The 23,764-nt window shown below is 33.3% G+C and overlaps 1 protein-coding gene across 3 annotated transcripts in view; it reads left to right on the forward strand.

Moving 5' to 3' along the window:
* Positions 1–20,711, forward strand: part of LOC117219088 (uncharacterized) — a 327,339-nt gene extending 306,628 nt beyond the window's left edge. For all 3 annotated transcript variants that reach the window (XR_013034608.1, XR_013034609.1, XR_013034612.1), the window contains one exon: positions 20,674–20,711. The gene's annotated coding sequence lies outside the window, so the exon portion shown is untranslated. The remainder of the gene's footprint in view (positions 1–20,673) is intronic.
* The last annotated feature ends 3,053 nt before the right edge of the window (positions 20,712–23,764 follow it).

Below are 23,764 nucleotides of genomic sequence, written 5' to 3' on the forward strand. Positions count from 1 at the left end.
GTGCGGAATCTGAGCGCCAATTAGGGAGAAATTACTGTATTACAGTAACCGCTAGACTGCGGATCGTCATGCAAATTCTGATTATCCTACGCCCGATTTTACGAAACTTCGAAGTAGAGAAAAGTTTTCTTATTTGGCTGAACGATTACTTATTGCAAAAAAGGAAACGAAAATGTTATCAGATCTTATTAATTTGCATGCTTCCTTGCATTTTGAAGATCTGCACGTGCCATAAATGCATATAAAGATCAGCTAGTCTGGAAAACGTCGCAACAAGGACAAAAAGTGCTGAATAAACATTTTTTGAGAGCGTAAGCGACTAGATTACATTACAACGTAAAAGCTCGATGGTGAATATTTCTCATTAACATGTTCCGTGCCACGTGTATCACCGACGGGTGCACGCTTACATGTTTATTTAGTGCGCTAAAATGAATGGATCGTAAAATGTTCGTTCCATTGTGCCATTGTTATGTACACAATAATTTATGATTACATATAATCTGTCAATTTTTGGTCAATATATAAAATGACCAGAGTGAAGTGGCGAGTAAAAACAACTCGGTGTTAATAACATTTAAACAACGTGTTAATAATATTCATCTTTGCTACGAATGAAATAAAAGATATTTGTATATGAATAGCTAGGTCACAAAATTGGATGTGAAAAATTAGTTAAGTCTAAATTAATTATTAGAAATATATATGTAGAATTGTTTGCCTATGAAAAATTAGTTAAGTCTAAATTAATTATTAGAAATATATATGTAGAATTGTTTGCCTATGAAAAATTAGTTAAGTCTAAATTAATTATTAGAAATATATATGTAGAATTGTTTGCCTATGAAAAATTAGTTAAGTCTAAATTAATTATTAGAAATATATATGTAGAATTGTTTGTTTATTGCGATGTGAAAGCAGCTAATATTTTTGAAAAAGATTCATTTTATACTGTGAGCCAAAAATATCTGCTCATTTTCAATACAATTATTTTTTAATTGTTTTTCAAGTCTTCGATTGTACTGGTAATAACAAAATTAGCTCAAGTAATACATCTTTAATTAATTAATTGTTTTTCCAAGATCTGCAGCGAAGACTGAATTGAATCTCAATAATTGAATTTCCCATTATGTTGCAAAAAGCATAAATTGATTCTGATCTGTAAATAAATGATGCTATATATTGTATACAATATTTTATAATCGTAGAAAAATCATTGCTTCAAGATTCCTTCTTTCTACCGATTTAGATAGCGCGTTTGTAAATTACATTATAATATAATAAATGCATACACACACAATAAATACATTAAATAAAAGAAATTGTTTGCACCTTTGTACACTGTTCAAACGAATATCTTTAACGGTTCATTGTTGCTAGATCAAGACGAAGAATTAATTTCACTTCTTGAATGGTTGCGATGATACAAGATATAAGGAAAAAATTCAGTTATCTTTCATTATTAATTTATAAGTATTTTAGCAGAGTATTTGCAGAGTTTCATACAAACTATATATTGAAGCATTGCATAAAAAAGAATTCATCGATCAAGATTCAAGACCAAATGAACGGTGTGACGTAATCACGAATGTAATCATTACATAGAGCACATTCAGTCAAAACAAGAAAATCACCATCGCGATCGTGGCTGAAGTTGAATCACGATCGTGATCAATAACAACGATAAATCACGGTCACCGACTGATTGCATTTCTAATTTCTAGTGTGTGATATTCCTTGTTTTGTATTATATTAGGTCTACCGGAAAGTTCTGTCCGTTTTTGAATTGAAATATAACACAATTTTCATACATTTAATAATATTTATTGTAGAATATATATTTAATATATATAATAATATAATATAATATAATATAATAATATATATATAATATATAATATTATATATTATATAATAATATAATATATATAATATGTAATATAATAATATATATAATATATAATATTATATATTATATAATATAATAATATATATATATTTAATTTATATTGTAGAATTATATACATACATTTAATAATATTTATTGTAGAATATACTTTCCATCGTTACTTATGACTTCTTGCCAGCGTGATGGCAACTTGTAAATGCCACTTTTAAAAAATGATTTATTTTTAGAGGCGAAGAACTCAACTAGTGCTTGGTTGACATCAGCTTCAGTTTTGAATTTTTTTTCCTGTAAAAAGTTTTGCAAAGAGAGAAACAAGTGATAATCGGAGGGTGCTAGGTCTGGGGAGTATGGTGGATGCGACAGAATTTCCCAGCCTGGCTCTGCGATTTTCTGACGAGTCGCTAAAGCAGCATGTGGTCCGGCATTATCATCGGTAGCCATGTTTTCACGATCGCGTCTCACTTAATAATGACATGAGACATCTTTGTTTCAGTTTATTTAGGATAATACATGTGTGTAAATGCAATGGTAAAGAGAGATAGTCATATATGTCTCAAATCAACATGTGCATATGGATTGAAACTTGAAGTGACACTATCGGACAGAACTTTCCGGTATAGACCTAATACTTGTAGAATATTGCAGTGAATTCGCAAATAGAATTGTCAGTGATTTCGACACGGGAACGATTTGATTTCGGCAACAATGTAACGCGTCTCCAGATTGTCCGTCGAAGCGTTTTTTTTCCATTGGAGAGCTAAAGTATCTTTTAATCGCGAGGTAAATGGTGAATTATTAAAGTGGTTGCATGGCCGGTCAGAGCCCCACGAGGAAGTCCTTATCCAGCTGATAGACATTTCTACTCACGTGCTCCGTGATTAGAATCACGAGGGTCGTCCGCATGACGTATGCCGTTGACAATCACTGTTGCGCGACACGTGACACGCAGTCATTCTGAAAATCACGGCCTCCAACAACCTTCTGCACTACTTTTCAGCGCACGTCGTCGGTGGACGGTGCTTATTTATACAGATCGTTCCAAAAGCAATGGATAAATAAAGTAAATAATATGAAAACTGTAAACCTGTTTTGATTAAATCAAAAATTACTTAAATTTCAAAATTCTAACGTTAAATTCAATTGAAATTTAATTCCATTAATTGAACCCCCATATAATTTTTTTGTTGAAATTAGTTTAAATTTAAAGTAAAATAGATTAAATTAAAAATAGATTAAATTTAAAATGAATTAAACTTAAAATAAATTGAATTTAAAATAAATTAAATTTAAAATAGATTAAATTTAAAATGAATTAAACTTAAAATGAATTGAATTTAAAATAAATTAAATTAAAAATAAATTAAATTTGAAGTAAATTAAATTTAAAATAAATTTCTATTCACAATTCGTAATCAAATACTCGACTGAAGGACAGAAACATCTCGGCGTAAAATGTTGATTCGCTCTTGCAACGTAACGCGTTCGTTATTAAGATAATCTCTCCGAGTGGGTTAGTAACTTCCGCGGATCATGATAACGATAAGCTGTTAAATTTCGGCGTGGCGCGCGGAGCGTAAGAAACTGGTATTCTCCTCAGCGGTTGAACACATTAATTCCGAAACTGATGATGTTTTAACACCTCTCCGGCCAGCTGTTTCGAAATTCATGAAAGAATCCGGCGTGCCGAGCTTCCTGTAATTTGTACTTCAACTCTCTCTTCCATCTCTGCCGATCGGTCTTACCGGGACTTCGATAGCAATACATTCCCCATTAACTCTCGGGTTCGTGTTCCTTTTAGAATTTGAATCGATCTGGAAGAAAAGGCCCGGAAAGAAAAACGAAAATAATAACGCGGTCTACAAAGTACGGATTACGCTTAATTTGTTTACATGAACAGCTGGCCCAACGACGAACCGACGCAGCTTTCACCTACATAATTATCTTTCGCGTTCAGTAGGGCTGTCCTGGTTTATCATTCCGAGGCGCGCATTAATCGTGCGTTTATTATTAACTCCATGTAATGGACGGTATCAGATTATATTGGTACGAATTACAATAATTACGGCAACAACGGTACCTGTCCGAGTCCACACCTGTTAGCAGCGACAGTAATTAGCAGTAGAGTGCGGGCTCATCTGGATTCGCGCTTCGTCGAAATTTTCGACATTTCTCCGAATTCGAAGAACGTATCAATACTATATATGAGCCGTTTATTTTGAAAGTGGCATAAGTCACTTTATCGTAATGAAAAGTGGTGATTTTTTAATGTTTACACGAAATTATTTATACTGAGAAAAATATCAGTATCCTGAGATAACAGATACGAGTAAATCTTCTCGAAAGTTAGCATCCATATTTTTAAACGTGTTAAAACGCAAACCCTTAAATATATCGATTTAAAAACAAAGTGACTTATGCCACTTTCAAAATATAAACGGCTCATATATACTATATTACTTACTATACTATATTATTTTATCCGCGTGTAGCGTGGTAATTAAAATTCTGTTCGAAAATGTTAACATTCGTAAGAGACACATTGATTATCCGAACTAATTAGGGATACACGCGTGCTCGGCTAATCAAAAATGGATCACATTTATCATTTTCAAATCGTTGAAATTACGAAGACTCTGATTGCATAGTCTTCGTAATTTCAACAATTTGAAAATGATAAATGTGATCCAATTTTAATTAAATCCATTTTTAATTAATTTAATTTAATTGAATGAACATAGATTGAGTAAATTCCTTTGTTCATGCTTACGTTATAATAAAAATGGAGACGTAATGTCCGTTTCCACCACACATTTTGCAAATTTTCGCAGATTTGCGCGCAATCTTCTATTATTATTTATTATTATTATTGTTGTTGTATTATTATAATGATTTATTATTATTAAATGGAGATGGACATTATTCGGATTGTTTCGAATAAATGTTTGTTTAAGATAATTATCCGAATGAATTCCTTTAGACGACAATTTTATTCGAATAATTCATTATTCTTCATAAATTATTCCAGCTGTTTATTCGAACGATTCTTTCTTCGAATGATTTATTTGAATATTCGCATTTTCGTACGCTCATAGGGTTTACCTTTCGTAAGCCTCTCATTGCTCAAGCTTTCCAATTTTCGTGAAACGTACTTTCGTTACGCGTTCTTTCGTTCAACACTGTCAACTGCTCGAACAGCAGGCCATTATGGAGATAAAGAAAGAAAATACGTAAGAATGCTCGTGGCACGAGTTGTTCCATTTATTTCGCTGCAGCGAGGCTTCCGTGAAGGAATTCTTGCCCGCACAGTGATTTATCACGCTTAATATGCAACCAAACCTTGGAATTATTTTCAGAAAGGTTTTTCCGTTCTCTCTCGAGACTTTTTGATCGTGCACTTTTTAAAAGCGTAACGCTTCGAAATTTCCAAACTTCTCGGCTTCGATTCATTAAAAAACGGAACAGTTACGACGATTTTAATACAATCGTGCATATATTTGCAACATTTATCTCAGCATGCATATAAATTACCAAGATCTACAAAGTGCATTCTTTAAATTTTCGACTGAAATAAAAGTGTTAAGAAAACGTCGTTTTTTCATTATTTTACCGTGCCGCCAAATTACAATTTTTTAAAATAAATTTTGTAGCAATTGTCCAGTAAACCAAACCCTCTAACATCCCAACAAAAATTCAGACCGCTTGACGTAATTATAAAAAAACGTTGTTCCGTTTTAAAAGATACACGAATACTTTCTACACCGACTGTATATATTTTTCAAAGATAATACTTGCACAAATTGCCATCACGCTGGCAAGAGGTCGTATAAGTAACGACGGAAATTATATTGTACAGTAAATATCATTACGCGTATGAAAAACTTATTATTCTCTTTCATTTCGCAAACGGACAGAACGTTCCGTTATAGACCTGATACGTTCGAATACTTTCCCGTTCCACTGTACGTTGCGGAAAAAAGTCGCGAAAAATCGGAACAGACACGTTCTCATTACCCTCGCAAAGCGGCGATGCAAAATAGTCGCTATCGAACTTCCGCGGATCGATTGCTTATTAAATTCATCGTGCTTGTTGTGAAACAGTTAACGTTTCCCAAAGAACACGTCGTTACTGCTTCACCACAGAGGCTGCGACGATAATGCGGTTGCGCCGAGGCGAGGCCCCGTTCCTCGCGCCGACGTAAAGCAACATTGATCTTCAAAACGACCGTTTTCTCCGACTTCCTCTTCCTTCCACGAGCCGAGATAGATCGCGCGGTATAAATATCAATCGCGTCCGAAAAAAAACTCGTCGGTTAGGTTACCGAGTATCCTGGCCGCATTAATATTTATACGCAAGTGTCTGGAAAGACGGCCGGCACTGGCCGCAAAAACGACTCGCCACGGATCGTGCACGAGGATCGAGAGGATCGAGAGGATCGAGAGGATCGCTCGGCCGACCGGGTAAAAAATGCCCGCGATAGTGCGCTAGGAAAGGGAGGTATCCGTGGCCGCTTCTCGTTCGTTCCTCGAGAACGCCGCGATTAGCCGGTGATTTTTTGTCCGATCGATAAATCGAAAGCCAAACATCCCAGGGACGTGTCTGTGGGAACCAGCTTCACCGTACATAAACGCGTTTTCCGCGCTTGGCAAGAACCGCGCCGCCGCGCTCTCCGAAATGTAAAACACCGGCGCAGTAAATTCTTCCTAATTGACGCCCAGGTCGCGGCACAAAAATGAACTATTCGGCAAGAAGAGAACACGATTATATTCGAGCCTTACGGTATATTAGGCACCCACAAGCTAAAGGTGTCTAATATTGGTTCCATTTTTTAAAAAAATCATAGTTTTCGATTAAGAACGCTTTTACTAATCCTCGGACGGCGGACTATTTTCACAAGTGCATTATTGACGACTCTTTTTCTACTTTCAATATTGTCATTAATATGGTCATTAGAAGGCTGCGGATTTTATGCATTTATGACAAAAATGAGTAGATCGAATTCAAAACAGTAGACAGATTAAAAGAACTTGAAAGTGTCGTTATATTATTTTCAAGTTAATCAAATTGTTAAAAAAGAGAAATAAGTTTCTACCTGTGACAACGTATTGTTGCAATTCGCAAGCGCAATTTTTATTTTGCATAAAGATCCGCAGTCTTGGCATCAGTAACCGTATAGTTACAGTAGTTGCAATAATTTCATACTGTATTTGCTTAACTCTGATTTTTTTGTTATTAGTAAGTTATTCTTTGCATTTAGTGAAACACATAATTAATTAAATGATATAATCTTTAATGGTACTGTTTTTATATCAATATTACACAAATTCGGAAATTTTGTAGGAAATAAATATGGCTCCATTTTTGTGCCTGTATTTAAAGAATTATCATAAATGTGCGAAATAAACTTAATATTTATTTGGTTTTGCATTCTTGTACGATGGTGAAATTGTGTCAAAATGGAAGAATTTTTTTATAAGAATTAGATAAAGCAATGATTAATATAATATATAAACCAATGCAGCAGTAATAATAATAATATAGTAATATATTATTTATTATAATATATATTATTATTATTATATATATATTAATATAATAATATATTATTTTAATATATATATTAATATAATAATATATTATTTTAATATATACATAATATAATAATAATAATAATAATAATAATAAAATAATAATATATATTATATTAATATAATAATATATTACTATATTATTATTATTATTATTATTATTATTATTATTATTATTATTATATATAGTAATATATCGAAAAATAGTTTACTATAAAATTTAGAATTTTGCAGTATATGAATCATAAAACTGTAGATTATTATGGAAACAGTAATTTCTTCGTACTTCATAAAAACTGATGTTGTACGATGATTCGCTTTATTTCCCAAGGTTATTAGCAGACCGATATGTAAATTAGAACGGTTTCGCGATTAATTCGGCTGTACATTAAATTTTTCAAGTTCGGATGTGATGCAGGTTTATAAAAATGTAATAGCAGGTATTCCGTATTTTTATCTGTCACCCTGTATGCTAAATGACGCGACCATAACATTTCCTCCTCGACGTTTTTCGAGCCATCGCGGCTTATTCGCTCGTTCTCTCGCAGATTGGTTCGGACTCCCTGAAAAACTTTTTCTGAATGAAATTACATCCAGATCCTGACGCGATCGTGACACGCTCGGGATTCATTAACTTATGGACCACGAACACGTTCAATTTCACGCTATACTACTTTTGATTGATTCGATTTCTTTGTAGCGGAGAACGAGTCCCGTGTTCTATTTATCAATAATTATTGCACGCATATATTTTCATTTCAAACCTGTTTCGATATAGTCGTAACACGACCGTATTTTTAGGCACAAAGTAATCTGTCTAATCTACGTTACGATTAGAATGCGGATCTTATGTTCTTACGGCAAGAATGAGACGATGTGATCTAAAATAGCAGAGTTTATAATGATTGAAGGATATCAATGTTGAAGTTAATAAAGCTGTTAAAGACAGCAGATAGATTGGTTATAGTCTGCGCAAATGTATCATTTTTTTCTTAAATGCGTCTTTATTATAGTATTATAATACAGCTTATTATAGTATTTTCTGCAGCTTAATGTAACAGTTGCTCAATTTTTTAATGTTTCGTTACAATTATTATTCTCAATTTCTGACTTTACTCTATCGATTAAATATTCTCGTCGATCTTTATGCATTTACTATTCTGTCGATTAAATATTTTCGTCGATCTTTATCCTACTTTTTTATTAATCAAATATTTCCAGTGATTTTTATGCATTTACTATCTCATCGATCGAGTATTATACTTTCATTGTTCTTAATACATTTATACTGCACGTGTGTATAATTTATAGTTGTAATATTAAAATTAAATTAAATGAGACTAAAATAAAATCGTTAAAAATAATAACTTTATTTCACTATACGGATATTTATGTGTTGTCGTGTATTTTACGTTAAATATCGTCGCAAATCGGCAACAAATTTTTAATTATACAATCAGAATTTGATAATTAAAACCATCATACGTAATGCAAAAAGTATGTCGGACAGGAAAAGACTCTTGTTCGCGAATGTTATGAATAAACCGCTGATCTTTATGCAATTTCTCATTTTCATACGTCATTTTACAATGAATAAAATTAAGGAAAAGTTTCCTTGGTCAACCATAATGTTACTTATTCGAAAAATAAAATAAAATTGCCGTTAGACCTTGTTAATTTATTACGCGTTTTTTTGCATTTCTAAGATTTCTACTTAACATAAACGCACGAGGATTCATAGTTATGAAATTAGTTATGAAATTTAGTTCATAACATAATATAACACTTTAATATAACATTTTAAAGGAAGAGCTAAATGTATTTTGCACCTAAGTATTGTAATTCAAATTAGATCTATTGAGCAATGATTATACCATGTCATTAACGAGAATTCACAATGATAATTTCCTTTGAACAAAATTCAGTCCTATCAATTTACAGGTAGTGTGATTTTTACGATATTATACGCTAACCAAATAAATTCTTGTTAAAAATCATTTCGAGAATTCCAGCATATGCAAAAAAATTATTGGTCAATGTAACGCAGTTCCTTACGTCGCAGTTCTCACACCAAAAATGGTATTTCCAATACACAACTCCCTGTAACCGTTGACCACGATATTCTCAGAACCATAACAGGAAGAGTTTGCAATAATAAACTGTGAGCCTAGCAAGTTTATAAAAGTATAAGCAAATAATTATGCACTCTTCTGATCCAGATGTATTGCTCAGCTAGATTCAAGCACAAAAATAATCTTAGTCATGGAACATCAAACGTGTTTAATAGTCTATCGTTTAATAATAAGTTCAATAATAATAATATTATTAATTTTAATTTTAACAATCTGCGATCTTCTATGAGAACCCACCGAGTTTTTGTGGCTAATCATTACGCGTCTCGATCTCTCTGTAATGATCCTTTGGACAGGTTCTTGATTGACAATGTTAACAAAATAAAAATATATAAAATTTAGAAAATTTATGAAGTAAAATAAAAGCTCTATAATGTTCTCAGAAGCTAAGATATTTAGTTTGTGTTTGTTTTGTATATTGTACTCATATTTGCTTCCATTTTCATTTTTATCATTATTATCACCCTTATTATTACTGTTATTAATATTATTATTGCGTTGAATTTTTGTCGAAAAATTAAAAAGGCATTTGGGCCATTGACTACAATTTCACGTCTGTTTCAATATTCGGCGAACAACAGTCATACCAAAGATGCATTTTATGAAACTTTTTACCTTGCTGGCGTGGCAGTCGAAGTATTAAAATGTTCGCAAGCAAGAGTGTTTAAAGTCTAAAAAGAAGAAAAAGTTGCAAGCTGGTGAAAATGTACCGTGCAAATCTAGTATTGCTCTCTAAACCATGTTATTTCGAGTTCGCGTAACAGAAAGTTGCGTAAAAAGGGAATCGGGCGTGCAAATTATGTGTGCCTGTACATTTGCATGCAATTTCGTGCGACTATCGAAGTTCTAATCGAATCTCTCCTATCAACCGCCAGACGATCTGCCGTAATAACAGAACTCTCGAATAGCCAATTCCCTGTGAATAAACCCTGCGTTAGGCTGCGATTGCAGTAGATGCGTTTCCTGGCGAACCAATGCTCTACCGATTACATCACATGAATCGAACAAATGAATTCTTATGCGACCGATTGCGCTACGAGTGTTTCATTTCTTCGATAGTCGCACGAATTCGTCCGAACGTATTTATCGTACGAGAAACTGTTCGAGAAACTTTTGCAGTGTTCGTTGTTATTAAAATCAGAGTTCGTTTCGTGAATGGTATAGGTCAATAAATTATATACAAAAACACTTAGACAACATATTAGAACACGAATCGATTGTTTATTTAAATAATGATTAAATTTTTATGGTGATTAATAAAAATGATTAAATATTTAGGAAGGCTCTCACGTTCTCTCTGAATTAATTACTCGCAAAAACTGACAAACTTCATAACGTACATATTTATATATGATTTAGTAGATGGGTTACTTATGTAATATTCATATTTTCACATCATAAATTAAATTATAAAAAAATTAAATTCATCCACACTCGCACGTTTCACCAAAATTGACTTCAAAAACATGTAACTTCGCCGATTTCGAAGATATAACAACGAACTAAAAAACAGAACGTAGAATCTAATTAAACGTTTTATTCATAATTCATCCAACATTCGGTCGTACAATTTTTATTTCAGTAATTGTTACTTGAACTGTTAATTTTGAGGAGCTCAAATTTATTCAAATGAACGTACGTATTTGATTAGAATAAAAGATAACTATTATAAATACATTATCTTTTATTCGAATTAAATACGTACGTTCGTTCCAATTAATTCTAGCTTCCCAAAATAGGTAATTTAAGTAAAAATTAGTTAAATAAAAATTGTTATAACGAAACTGTACATGCAACTATATTGCGTAAGAAAGATCAAGTTTCAACCGATAATTGCCTCTTATTTTTTCTCTCTTATCATTATAAAGTTATCAATAAGAAAACATAATAATCATAATAATGTTAATCATTATGTAATAGTTATACTGATAAGAAAGAAGATAATAAGAGAGATAATTGTCGGCTGAAAGTTGACTCTTTTTTTGCAGTAGTGATGTGCACAGTTTCGTTATAACAATTTAATCAATGTAATGTATCAACGAATATTAGATGATAAACAAAGATGTTAGATGATAAATAAATTCTCCGTAAACACATTTCGGTGATATTTAGAAACTGAATTTAGAAAATATTTAGACTTTGTCCGGATACTTTTAAAAAGTAATGTATTAAATGTAGCTGTAACTTATGTCGTTTTGTTTTCAATGGAATAAACTCATTTTACAATAATTGAATTGGAAGCCTATATCTTAAATAAAAATAAAATTTCCTATAATTAAAATAATTATATAAAAATTTCCTAACTCCAATTGATTCGATGTAAAACCGATTGTGCATTGGTTCGTTCGAAAACGCATCCTCTACAATTGCAGGTTACACCCATTCACAATATTTGACCCTGCCGTAGGACGAGTTCAAACAACACTTGATTTGAATTCTTCCACGAAAACGTACCGGGCCCTCGTCGCCGGCATAAAGCGATAAATCATTCAGCAGCTTTAAATGAAACGAGCCGCTTGTAATTCATGGAACATCGATAGTCGGCGCTTGTACTGGCTGCTATACGTGTAACAATTGCGTAAAAGAAGATGAACCGGCTAACACGGAGCGACGGGACGGAGACGGAGAATAGAAGGAGAACGAGGAGGATGGAGAAGACCGCAGAGAGATGAAGAAGACCGGAAAGGCGAAAAATACAAAACAAAAATGAAGCAGGTGTGAAAGACGGAAAAGACGAAATAAACGAAACAGATGAAGAAGACGAATCATACAATAATGGCAAAGAAAATAACGAAGACAAAGAATGCGGTAAAAGCGAAGAAAATAGAGAAGACGAATAACATGCTGATGAAGAAAATAGCGAAGACAAAAAATATGACAAGGCGAAGAAAGTAAAGAAAAATAACAATACGATAAAGAGGAAGAAAATGAAGGACGACGAAGAATATGATGAAGATGAAAAAGATGAAGAATATGATGAAGACGAAGAAGACAACGAATACGGTGAAGACGAAAAATGTGATGAAGATGAAGAAGACGAAGAATACCATGAAGATGAAGAAGACAAAGAGTACTGTGAGAACGAAGAAGATAAAGAATACTATGAAGACGAATAAGATGAATACTATGACGGACACAAAGAACATGAAGAAGTCGTAGAATGCAAAGAGAGCGAGAAAGGTGAAGAAGATGAGAAAATCGGAAAAGACGAATCGCAGGAAACATGAAAAATGCGATGCAAACGGAGAAGATAAAAAGATCAAATGATACGAAGAGAACGAAGAAAACACAGAAGGCGAAAAGGTCGAATAACACGAAGTGGACGAAGAATGCGATGAAAGCAAAGAATGCGATGAAGTCGAAGAATGCGATGAAAACGAAGAGAATAAAGAAGACAACGAGTGCGATGAAGATAATGGAGACGAAGAAGTCGAATAATACGAAGAGAACGAGGAATGCGAAGAAGTCGAATAATTCGAAGTGGTCGAAGTATGCGACGAATACGAAGAAAATGAGGAAGAAGGCGAAGAATACGCTAAAGACGAGGAAAAGAAAGACGAAGAAAGACAAAGAATACGAAGAGGACGAAGAAATTGAAGAAGTTCGAGGAAGACGAGAAGGTCCGTAAAAGACGAATGGGACGAAGAATGCGATGAAAACAAAGAATGCGGCGAAGACTAAGAAGATGAAGAAGTCACAGGGTGGAAGAGCTGGCCGGTAAATGGAAATGAGAAAGGACGGAGGCATGGCAAAGCGGAAGAGAACGACGGGACGCGACGCGCGACTATTGTGAGGGAACGAGGCGAAAGGCGCGGCGTGACTCTTCGATGCCAGGCGCGAGGCGAGGCGAGCCGAGGCGAGGCACGAGCTGCTGGAACGTGGACAATACGATGGGTCTATGGGAACCCGCGGTGTGAAGGCATGTGTTGTTTTCTCGAGGTCGTTGGAGGACGTGTCGCGACTCGCATCGTCAATTTGCCTGACAAAAGGAAATCGCCGGGGCTGCGGACAGGATGCGTGACCAACCGGATTCCCCGCGATGCGTGCGCGCACGCCAGGAATCCGCCGAGCCTGGCATCGGGCTCTTTTGATCAAACACACAGTCCCGATTCTAATCCTTTGAGAGGTCCCTCGTATCTAGACGTACGCCGAAGTACACGAAGCCGGGTCCAACCAGCGGACGGTGACTCGGCACCGCGTGATAGGATTACTTCAAGCTGAGTCAAGACTCAAGACTCTCTCTCGCTCTCTCTCTCTCTCTCTCTCTTTCTCTCTCTGCCTTTATATCTTCTTCGTCTGCATATCCTCTTCGTCTTCATACCGCTTTCGTCCTCATGTCCTCTCTTTTTTACGTCCCTTTCGTTTTCATGTCCCTTTCGTCTTCGTGCCTTCGGATCCTCTTCGTCTTCATGTCTTCTCCGTCTTCATGTCTTCTCCGTCTTCATGTCTTCTCCGTCTTCACGTCTTCTCCGTCTTCACGTCCCCTCCGTCTTCACGTCCCCTCCGTCTTCATGTCCTCTTCTTCTTCATCATGTCCTCCTCTTCTTCTTCATGCCCTCTTCGTCTTCGTACCATCTCTGTCTTCGGGTTCTCTTCGTGTTCATGTCCTATTCTCCGTCATGTCATCTTCGCCTTCGCAGGCTCGCGGCCGCTTTGATATCCGCGCCCGATAACTTTTCCTCGGCGTCCTCTTTTCCCTTCTTCTTGCACTTTTATCGATCTCAATGCATTCATGCTTGCACGTGCATGCAATATTGTAATGAAGTTGTAATATTGAAATAGAACTAAATAAGACTAAAACAAAATTTTGCAAAATAACAATCTTATTTCGCTATATAGGTATCTATGGGTCTTCGTGTATTTTACGTTAAATATCGTCGTAAATCGGCAACAGATTTTTAATTATATGATCAGAATTATGGCAAATACGATTGTTGAATCTGATAATGAAAGAACTCTTGCTTGCGAATGTTGCAAATAAACTGCTGATCTTTCTGCAAATTCTCATTTTCATACGTCGTTAAAACGAGTAAAAAGTTATAAAAAGAATTTCCTTCGCCAATTATAATATATTACTGATTCGAAAAAGAAAAGAAAAATTATCTTATTAATTTATCATACGTTTTCTGGTATTTTACAAATTTGCACGTGCCATAAATGCACTGAGATCCATAGTCTAGTTTTTAGTCCAAATATTGGGAATGTAATATTTGAAAGAAAAAGTTAAACACGTTTTTTACCGAAGTATTGTAGTCCAAGTTAGATGAACAACGATGAACAACTATGTCATTATCAAGAATTCGCCGTAATAATTTCCTTCGATCAAAATGCTGTTCTACCAATTTTCGGATAGTGCGATGTACGCTCGCGGCCGCTTTGATATCCGCGCCCGATAACTTCTCCTGGGCGTTGTTCTTTTCTTTTTGGTCATGTCGTTGAACGGCGGAGACCGTTGCTTCTGCCGACCGGGTCCGTTCAAATTGATGGAATGCTTAAAACTAACTTACGACCGGCACTGGAATCTGTCGCCTCCTTTATTTCTGCTTTCTCTTCTGAATCGTTTTGTTTTGTCTTTGTTTCGATGACCCGTGGTGCGGCAAAATTGAAGGGCTTTGGACGAAAGCGGAAATTTCAGTTATAGATGTCTCTCACTCCCATTTTTATGATATTCGTAAATGTTATATTATAAAATTATTATTATTATTATTATTATGCATGAATATTAGCATTAATATATCACTATATATTGGGTTGGCAATTAAGTAATTGCCGATTTCAGTTATAGATGTCTCTCACTCCCATTTTTATGATATCCGTAAATGTTATATTATAAAATTATTATTATTGTTATTATTATGCATGAATATTAGCATTAATATATCACTATATATTGGGTTGGCAATTAAGTAATTGCCGATTTCAGTTATAGATGTCTCTCACTCCCATTTTTATGATATCCGTAAATGTTATATTATAAAATCATTATTATTATTATTATTATGTTATTTTTTATTATCCGTGAATGTTAGCAACTGGACAAATTGAATGCAGCGGTCAAGGAAAAGCGACCAGAATTGGTCAATCGTAAAGGTGTCATTTTCCAGCAGGACAATGCTAGGCCGCACACGTCTTTGTCCACTCGGCAAAAATTGATGGATATTGGTTGGGAATTGATGTTACACCCACCATATAGCCCTGATCTCGCGCCATCGGATTACCACTTATTTCGATCCCTGGACAACTCCCTTCGTGGTAAAACTTTTAATGATGATGACGCTGTAAAATCTCACTGAACTCAGTGTTTGGCCGAAAAGAATCAGACTTTCTACGAGCGTGGAATTTTCAAGTTGTCAGAGAGATGGCAAAAGGTCATCGAACAAAATGGAAAATACATTACAGATTAAACTTCATTCCAAGTAAAAAAAAAATTTTTTATTTCATTGAACAAATCGACAATTACTTAGTTGCCAACCCAATACATATATAATATGATATTAGTAATAAAAGTTTTACAGATTTTTAGAAAATTCTCCATTGAAGTAAAATTTAATTTATCTGTTAGAGGAATGTACAGGGTGCACTTAAACATTGCCATCTAATTATGTCCTCCAATAGTGATGATACAACAAATTTTCTTTTATGGAATTCGATTGGCATCAAGAGACGAATACGTTTTAAAAAGTATCTTTTTCTAGATCATCTTGTTGGATTTTTTTTAAGGTCGTCGATGTTCATCTGCATATAAGTGCAAATATATTTTTATCGCATTGTGTAGTATTGCATGTTGCTGCTTTGAATCTGAATCTTGGGATACTAATAGACTATAGTTCCACGTTTCGTTTTCATGTTTGAAAAATGTATAAAAATATGAAAAATATGAAGTCAAAGGAATCATTTGAAAGGAATATATTTTAACGTCAGCTACACGATGCAATAAAAATATGTGCACTTTTATGCAAATCGTCGTCGATAAACGCTGTATTGTATTTTATTTTAGATAGAGTACAAAATGATAAAATAATGGAAAATTAAATTGTTACTACAAGATGAAATAAAATTAATTACAATGCCAGATTTATAACCTCAGTATACCGGTTGAGGGTTTATAAATATAAAAGTATTAATATAAATATTATTAATATAATTATTAATATAAATTAATATATTAATATAAATATTAGTACAAATATTAATGTAATTAATATCAATATAAAAGTACGAGAGACAAGATTCATCATAGCAATTGCTTTCGACTTTCTTCGTAGATTGCAATAAAAATGAATTTTCAAGCTCGATAAAAACAATCGTGTCGCGTGCACACGACTGACGTGACACTTGCATTGTTAAATCCGTGCATTTGCATTGACATCCGCGCATTTACAAAACGAAATGTGTCCATTAATTTGTACGCTGCAGATGCTTATGTAGAACAAAATACTTAATCAAGCACGTGCTGCTGCTTTAATTGCTGTTCGCAACTTGATAAAAAAAAGTTCAATTAACCTCATTCCGCGAATGCCAGAAGTGGCGCAGATTGAAATTTCCATTATGTCTGTGCAATTGCGCGATGATTGATTCGATGATACGGAACTTGTCGAGTAAGTTAATTATCATCTCAGCAATCCGTCGATGCTGCGAACGCTGGGATGAAAATCTATGAAAATTATTTATTCGAACAATTCGAAAATGTATTATGAGGGAAATAAGTCGATGAACTATGAAATAACATTTTATATTTTATCATTTCTACCGAAATCAATTATTTTCCGTATGAATTCCTGTGCGAATAAATTCCTATTACAGAAAAGAAATAATTCAAATGAATTCTTATTCGAATGAAATTTGGTTCGGATAAATTTTATTGCAGACAAATTTGCACTCGATCGAATATTTGTTCGTCAGTGTCGAATACAAATTTGTGTTCGTTTTAGTTTTTATCTTTCAATCTTCACGAAAATAAATTGTGCGACGAATTCGAGGGAATCGAATTGAATCTCGAATGAGCTAGAAACGTGCGACGCACCGTGCCCAGATCGTTATCAAAGCAACGCCATTTTGGAAAGTTACGGTTCGCGTCGTTCTCGAAGAAGTAACATTTTTCTCAATAAAATACATTGATGCCGCACCTGTCATGCATCTTCTGGCGACGATTACGAGTAGAAAGTCCAAACCCGGAGATCGGTTTGAAATGAAATTGTTCGCAAAGTTTATGTTTATATGGGGAAGAGCGTACACACAGGGATCGTTTATCCGTAATAAACGCTCTGCCTTAAATCTTATACTGTCTCGAATTGAATGTCCCGTTTTACATTGTAATATCTCATCTATATTAAAGTTATCACGATACGTGCATATTAAGCTCCGACTGATTTTATCGGACCATCACACCAAAAGCGTTATACCCTACCTTAACCGCCATCACGCTCCGTTACGGCGTACTTCAAATAATTAATCGTCCATTCCGTGAAGTCAAAAATGCCCCTTGCAGCATAATCAACAGGAAGCTGTCGCTCTTTCGTTCAAATTTTATACATTTTTGGGTTATCCGCCGCTCAAATTATCCTGACACAGTTCTCGAGAAGAAGGATCCGACAGAAATTCCTTACTCCCAATAAAGACTTCATTCGCGAAATATAGTCATTTCTCCCTAATTCGCGCTGAGATTGCGCACAAAAATGGACGATTTGGGAAGAGTAGATACGATTATTGAAGCCTTGGAAGATAACGTTTTTTAGTTACCGATTGTCAATAACTATAAAAACGAGACGCAAGGCTCGAATAATCGTATCTTCTCTTCCCAAACTGTCCATTTTTGTGCGCAATCTGAGTGTGAATTAGGGAGAAATTACCGTAACTTTTATTACCGTATTTATATATTATATTTATATATATTTATTTATATTTATATTTATATTTATATTTATATTTATATTTATATTTATATTTATATTTATATTTATATTTATATTTATATTTATATTTATATTTATATTTATATTTATATTTATATTTATATTATATAATTATTTATATATATTTATTATATTATATATTATATATATTTATTACTGTATTTACAATGCAAGTGAACGCGCGTATTAACACGAAATTAATTTTATTATTATTCAACGTTCGCAACGAGGAATTTTCTAGTTAACGTTAGAAATGTTTCCTTTCTTTTGATTTCTATAAAACAATGCTTGAAGATTGCTCGCGTTTCCATTAAGATTTGCAGCCTGCAAATAACACATTCAAATATTGTAAAGTAATTTGAATTTGAAATAAGTTTTAAGTTATTCATAAGTATACCGCGGATTTGTAAAATGCAAGTACACGTGCACACTAACACAATATTATTTGTATTATTATTCGACTTTCGCGACGAGAAATTTTCTAGTCGATGTAAGAAATGTTTTCTTATCTCAGATTTTTATCGAACAATTAATGAAAATTAATTTATATAAAAGTTTGCAGTCTACAAATAACATGTTCAAATATAATGAAGTAATTTAAAGTAATTATTATAACCAGACTGTGGATCTTTATGCAAAATAGAATTTCTCCGACTCCGTTCTAACAAACACGAGTTAAATAAATATTCAGTATCGTTCTTAGCATTTTTAACAAGTTGTTAATAATTTGTCAGCATTTTTAAAGCGGTTCCTGCATTTGTTTGGCATTCCAGCCACTCACTTTGATCATAAATGCATAAAATCAGCGATTTAATTATGTCTAATAGTACATAATTAGTATGAAATATAAGACTCGAATTGACTCCGGGATAGGTTTGGGTTAGAATTACACGAAATTGGGTGTCGACGAGGTGGACTGTCGACGAAATTATCGCGTCTGTGAAACTATTAACAGATGGTCGGAGATTTTAATGTGCCGGTTAGTGTGAACATAGCCGATGAAATCGTGTCGGTGAGATGACTGTCGATGAAATAATTGTTGGCAAAGTGACAGGAACCCTTTATTTACAGTCTTAACTTTTTTAGTTGGCCCGTGTTATAAAAGTATACTCTGGGACGCTTCAGAAAGTTAATGACAGCACAGTAGTTACTTATTACTACGTGATAGCTTCCGAAAGTTACGAGTTATTTTCGGTTAAATTTTGCTTCCGACAGGAATCTCCTGTTCACGTGCAAGTAATTAACTATTAATAACACGGGAGGATAATCGCGGAGCAATATCGATTAAAATTATTGAAGTGAAATGGATGCCTAAAATAACAATATCACATTGAATTGTATTACCTTCGAATAGTGAAATTGTTTCTAATAATTATGAAATTGCTTCTAATGATTGTGAAATTATATTGGATGCATCAAATAATTTCGTAATTATTAAATGACTGATATACGACCAATGAATAATTTACTATTTGTTTTCTTGCAAGCATAAAATATTTAGACTGGGTTATTATTAATATTTTAGTAATATATTATATTAATATTTATATATATATATTTTTTTTAATTTTTATATTCTATCAAAAGTATGTTAGTATTATATTTAACACAGGCCGCGAATTTTTATGCGAAATAAAATATTTATGCATCAGCTGCAAGAGGAAGAAGTAAAACAAGCAATTATTTCCTCTGTTAATGATTTTAATTACTCGAACGCAAAATATTTTTATTTTTATATTCGTCTGTATCATTTTTCACGTACTCGTTTCTAACAGAAATTCATAAAGTTCAAGTTGTTACTTTAGAAAATATTTCCAATTTGATATTCTATAAATATTTACATTTTAATTAACAAATATTACAATATAAAAATATACCTGATATTAATTGCTTTCAATTATAAATAGCAATTGCCGTTCCATATTCAGTCATTTTAGGAAAGATTCCAAAGTTGTAGATGAATTTGTTAAAATTACAAACATTATCGTTAAATTATTAATTTGTTTAGAAAATTACATTTTTCATTATCACAATATCTTTATCCGATAATCAGAGGAAACTGTTAAATTTCTTTATCTCTTTACCGAAATCTCTCCTTGCTGTTGCATCTGTATTGTTTTCTGTTATTTTACAGAAATTAATACGAAGCCAAAGATTGGAATATAACCAAGCAGCGAGTGGTCTGGAAGCACTTGGAATTGAAAGAGTTCGGAAATACAGAAGAATAGAATAAAGGTAAGAAAAGTTACCACATTTGCTATCCTATGAACGCCATTGTACAAAGACAATAATGTTTTAAAATAACCTGGGACAAATATAACAATTGATATTACATATTTCCACCTTGCTGTAATTAATGAAGTATATTACAGCTACGACTAAAATCGAAGTATCGTCGAATGAAATGCATCAGAAGAATTACACGGAAAGTTAAAAAATGGTTAATTTCGTATCTTTTCGAAGTTTTAATACAACAAAGTCATTGCCAAACATATGCAATTTTCTTTTCTATTATTATTAGCTTTTCAGTATCGGTCTACACAATTGAAAATTTACAAAAATTCACGGTATAATGACACATACCGATGTATGTAAGTAAATATAGAAGATACTAATTAATAATAAATTTAATAAATAATAATAATCGATAATATTATTCGTAGAGTAATCGTTTGCAGGTGCATAAATTTACCCTTACAAATTAGGTGCAAAAAAGAAACACTTTCATTCTTACACAGTTCCAACAAAGTAAAATTTGCAAATAAATTCGTACAAAAGTCGCATCCCGGATCGAGACGCGCGCAATTTCAATACTGTTCCAATATGCATATCAAAACGAAAGCTTTATTAAACCCGTTCAAGCATATAATCTGCGATTTAAAGAGAAACTTCTTCCGATCGAGCGCGAGTTTACGTGTACAGTAGAAGGCTGATTATCCGGATACCGTTCAATGAACGAGAATCGATGAGAGGAGAGTTTGATTATCGGAACATCGATTTACGAAACGTTCGACGGTGTTCACATGCCCGAAAAAAATTGCTAAAACTGCTAACTTTTTATTCGAACACTTTTGTTTTCGATTAATAACGATATTTACAAAATACAAGCAATCCTCTTGCAGCTCTGGATTCCTAATATATGGTTTCATTCTAATTAGGCGAATTACGGAGTCTTGGAAATCCCGCAATATAACGTGATAATTAAACTGCGGATCTTTATGCAGATTAAAAATTGTTACATTGTTTACAAGATGCAGGAGCCGTGTAGACGTTTATTTCTTTCCTTAATAATTTCAATAAATTAAACGCAATACAACATTATCTTTGAATTTTTGAAATGATCTGCTCATTTTTGTCATAAATGAATAAAAGCCGCAATCCAGCGATAATGATTATTTAAGCGAAACTTTTCACCGTCAATCGACGGTTTTTGAGATTTCTGATGTTGCAGTTCTCGAAGTTACGTAAAAATGCTTCTATATTTATATTATGTACTGTAATAAAAACTGCTGAAAATAATCGTAAATTCAATCTTGCCATTTCTGCATACAAAATATCTCAACAATATTAACTTGTAAAAATATCTCACGATGAAAGGTCTGATTAAGATATCGAAGTTTGCATCTTTTTTTGAAATTCAATTATGTTCATTATATCGTCTCAATTAGTTCGGTCGCATTAAACTTACAAGAGGCAACATCCGACACAAAGTTGTCGCTTATAATGAAACTTGGTAGACATGCGAAGCATCGGGACATATTCGACATGTAATTTTTTCAACCTTGTCCGATCCTCATATTCATCACATGAAATTGGCCTTTATCTGTTCATAAGTGCACTTGAATCGTTTTCATAGAAGGAATTCGGTATAACAGTGAATGCTTGCAAATATGTATATTACATTTTTAGTTACGTTTTATTCACATTGCGTACACGAGGTCCGAATATATTCTTTCCTCTGAGTTTTACAAATAAATTTTGCAATGGCTCTCTTTTTCATTCGAGCCCACAACGAAAATTTGAACATACATAAATCAATACATTTTTATAGAAAACATTGACCTGCATAACCAACTAATGTAAAATTTTCTGTTAAAATTCTGTCGACTATCAGGTTTTGCAATTCGAATAAATTCTTCGAATAAAATTATATTCGAGAAATAGGACAAATAAATTCTTCGAATACAATTTTATTCGAATATTTCGAATAAAATTTGATTGACTGAAATAACGTAAAGGAAAAAAGGTCTGGAGTACTTTTTTCACAATTTTGATTTATTCAATAAACGAATAAAACGTTATTCGAAATAATCGAAGAATTTATTCAAAATATTACTAGAATACAATTTTATTCGAAGAATTTATTCGAAATATTTCTCGAATACAATTGTATTCGAGATATTACTTGAATACAATTTGATTCGAAGAATTTATTCGAAATATTCCTTGAATACAATTTTGTTCGAAGAATTTATTTGAAATATTTCTCGAATACAATTTTATTCGAAATATTCCTCGAATACAATTTTATTCGAAATATTGCTCGAATACAATTTGATTCGAAAAATTTATTTGAAATATTTCTCGAATACAATTTTATTCGAAATATTCCTCGAATACAATTTTATCCGAAATATTACTCGAATACAATTTGATTCGAAGAATTTATTTGAAATATTCCTCGAATACAATTTTATTCGAAGAATTTATTTGAAATATTTCTCGAATACAATTTTATTCGAAATATTCTTCGAATACAATTTTACTCGAAATATTACTCGAATACAATTTGGTTCGAAAAATTTATTTGAAATATTCGTCGAATACAATTTTATTCGAAATATACGAATAAAGTCTTGTTCGAAGAACTTATTCGAACAATATCCAACTCCAGTTTTCACCCGCAATAGCAACGGTGGAAGTAAATCCGAATGATCGCGTGCTTCCTCCCTTTTCTCCGATCGGATGTTGTAAATCATGCCGAAATTACGGTGAAACCGCGACAGAAAACGAACCGTGGCAGAAGACAGCTCGCTGCGACTCGCCGAGTATTTGGAATCCTCGTAACGATCAATAAATATGCTGTGCCGCCTTCCTTTGGGCGGCTGGCCAGGATCGCTTCTACCTTCTTTATCGGTGCCCATTATTTTCGGAAGCGAGAACGCCCGATTGAGATAACAGACATGCTCAGATTCTTGCGTCGACTAAATTAAGTCTTTGCGGCC

Source organism: Megalopta genalis, chromosome 12, assembly GCF_051020955.1.
Source record: "Megalopta genalis isolate 19385.01 chromosome 12, iyMegGena1_principal, whole genome shotgun sequence".
Taxonomy (NCBI): domain Eukaryota; kingdom Metazoa; phylum Arthropoda; class Insecta; order Hymenoptera; family Halictidae; genus Megalopta; species Megalopta genalis.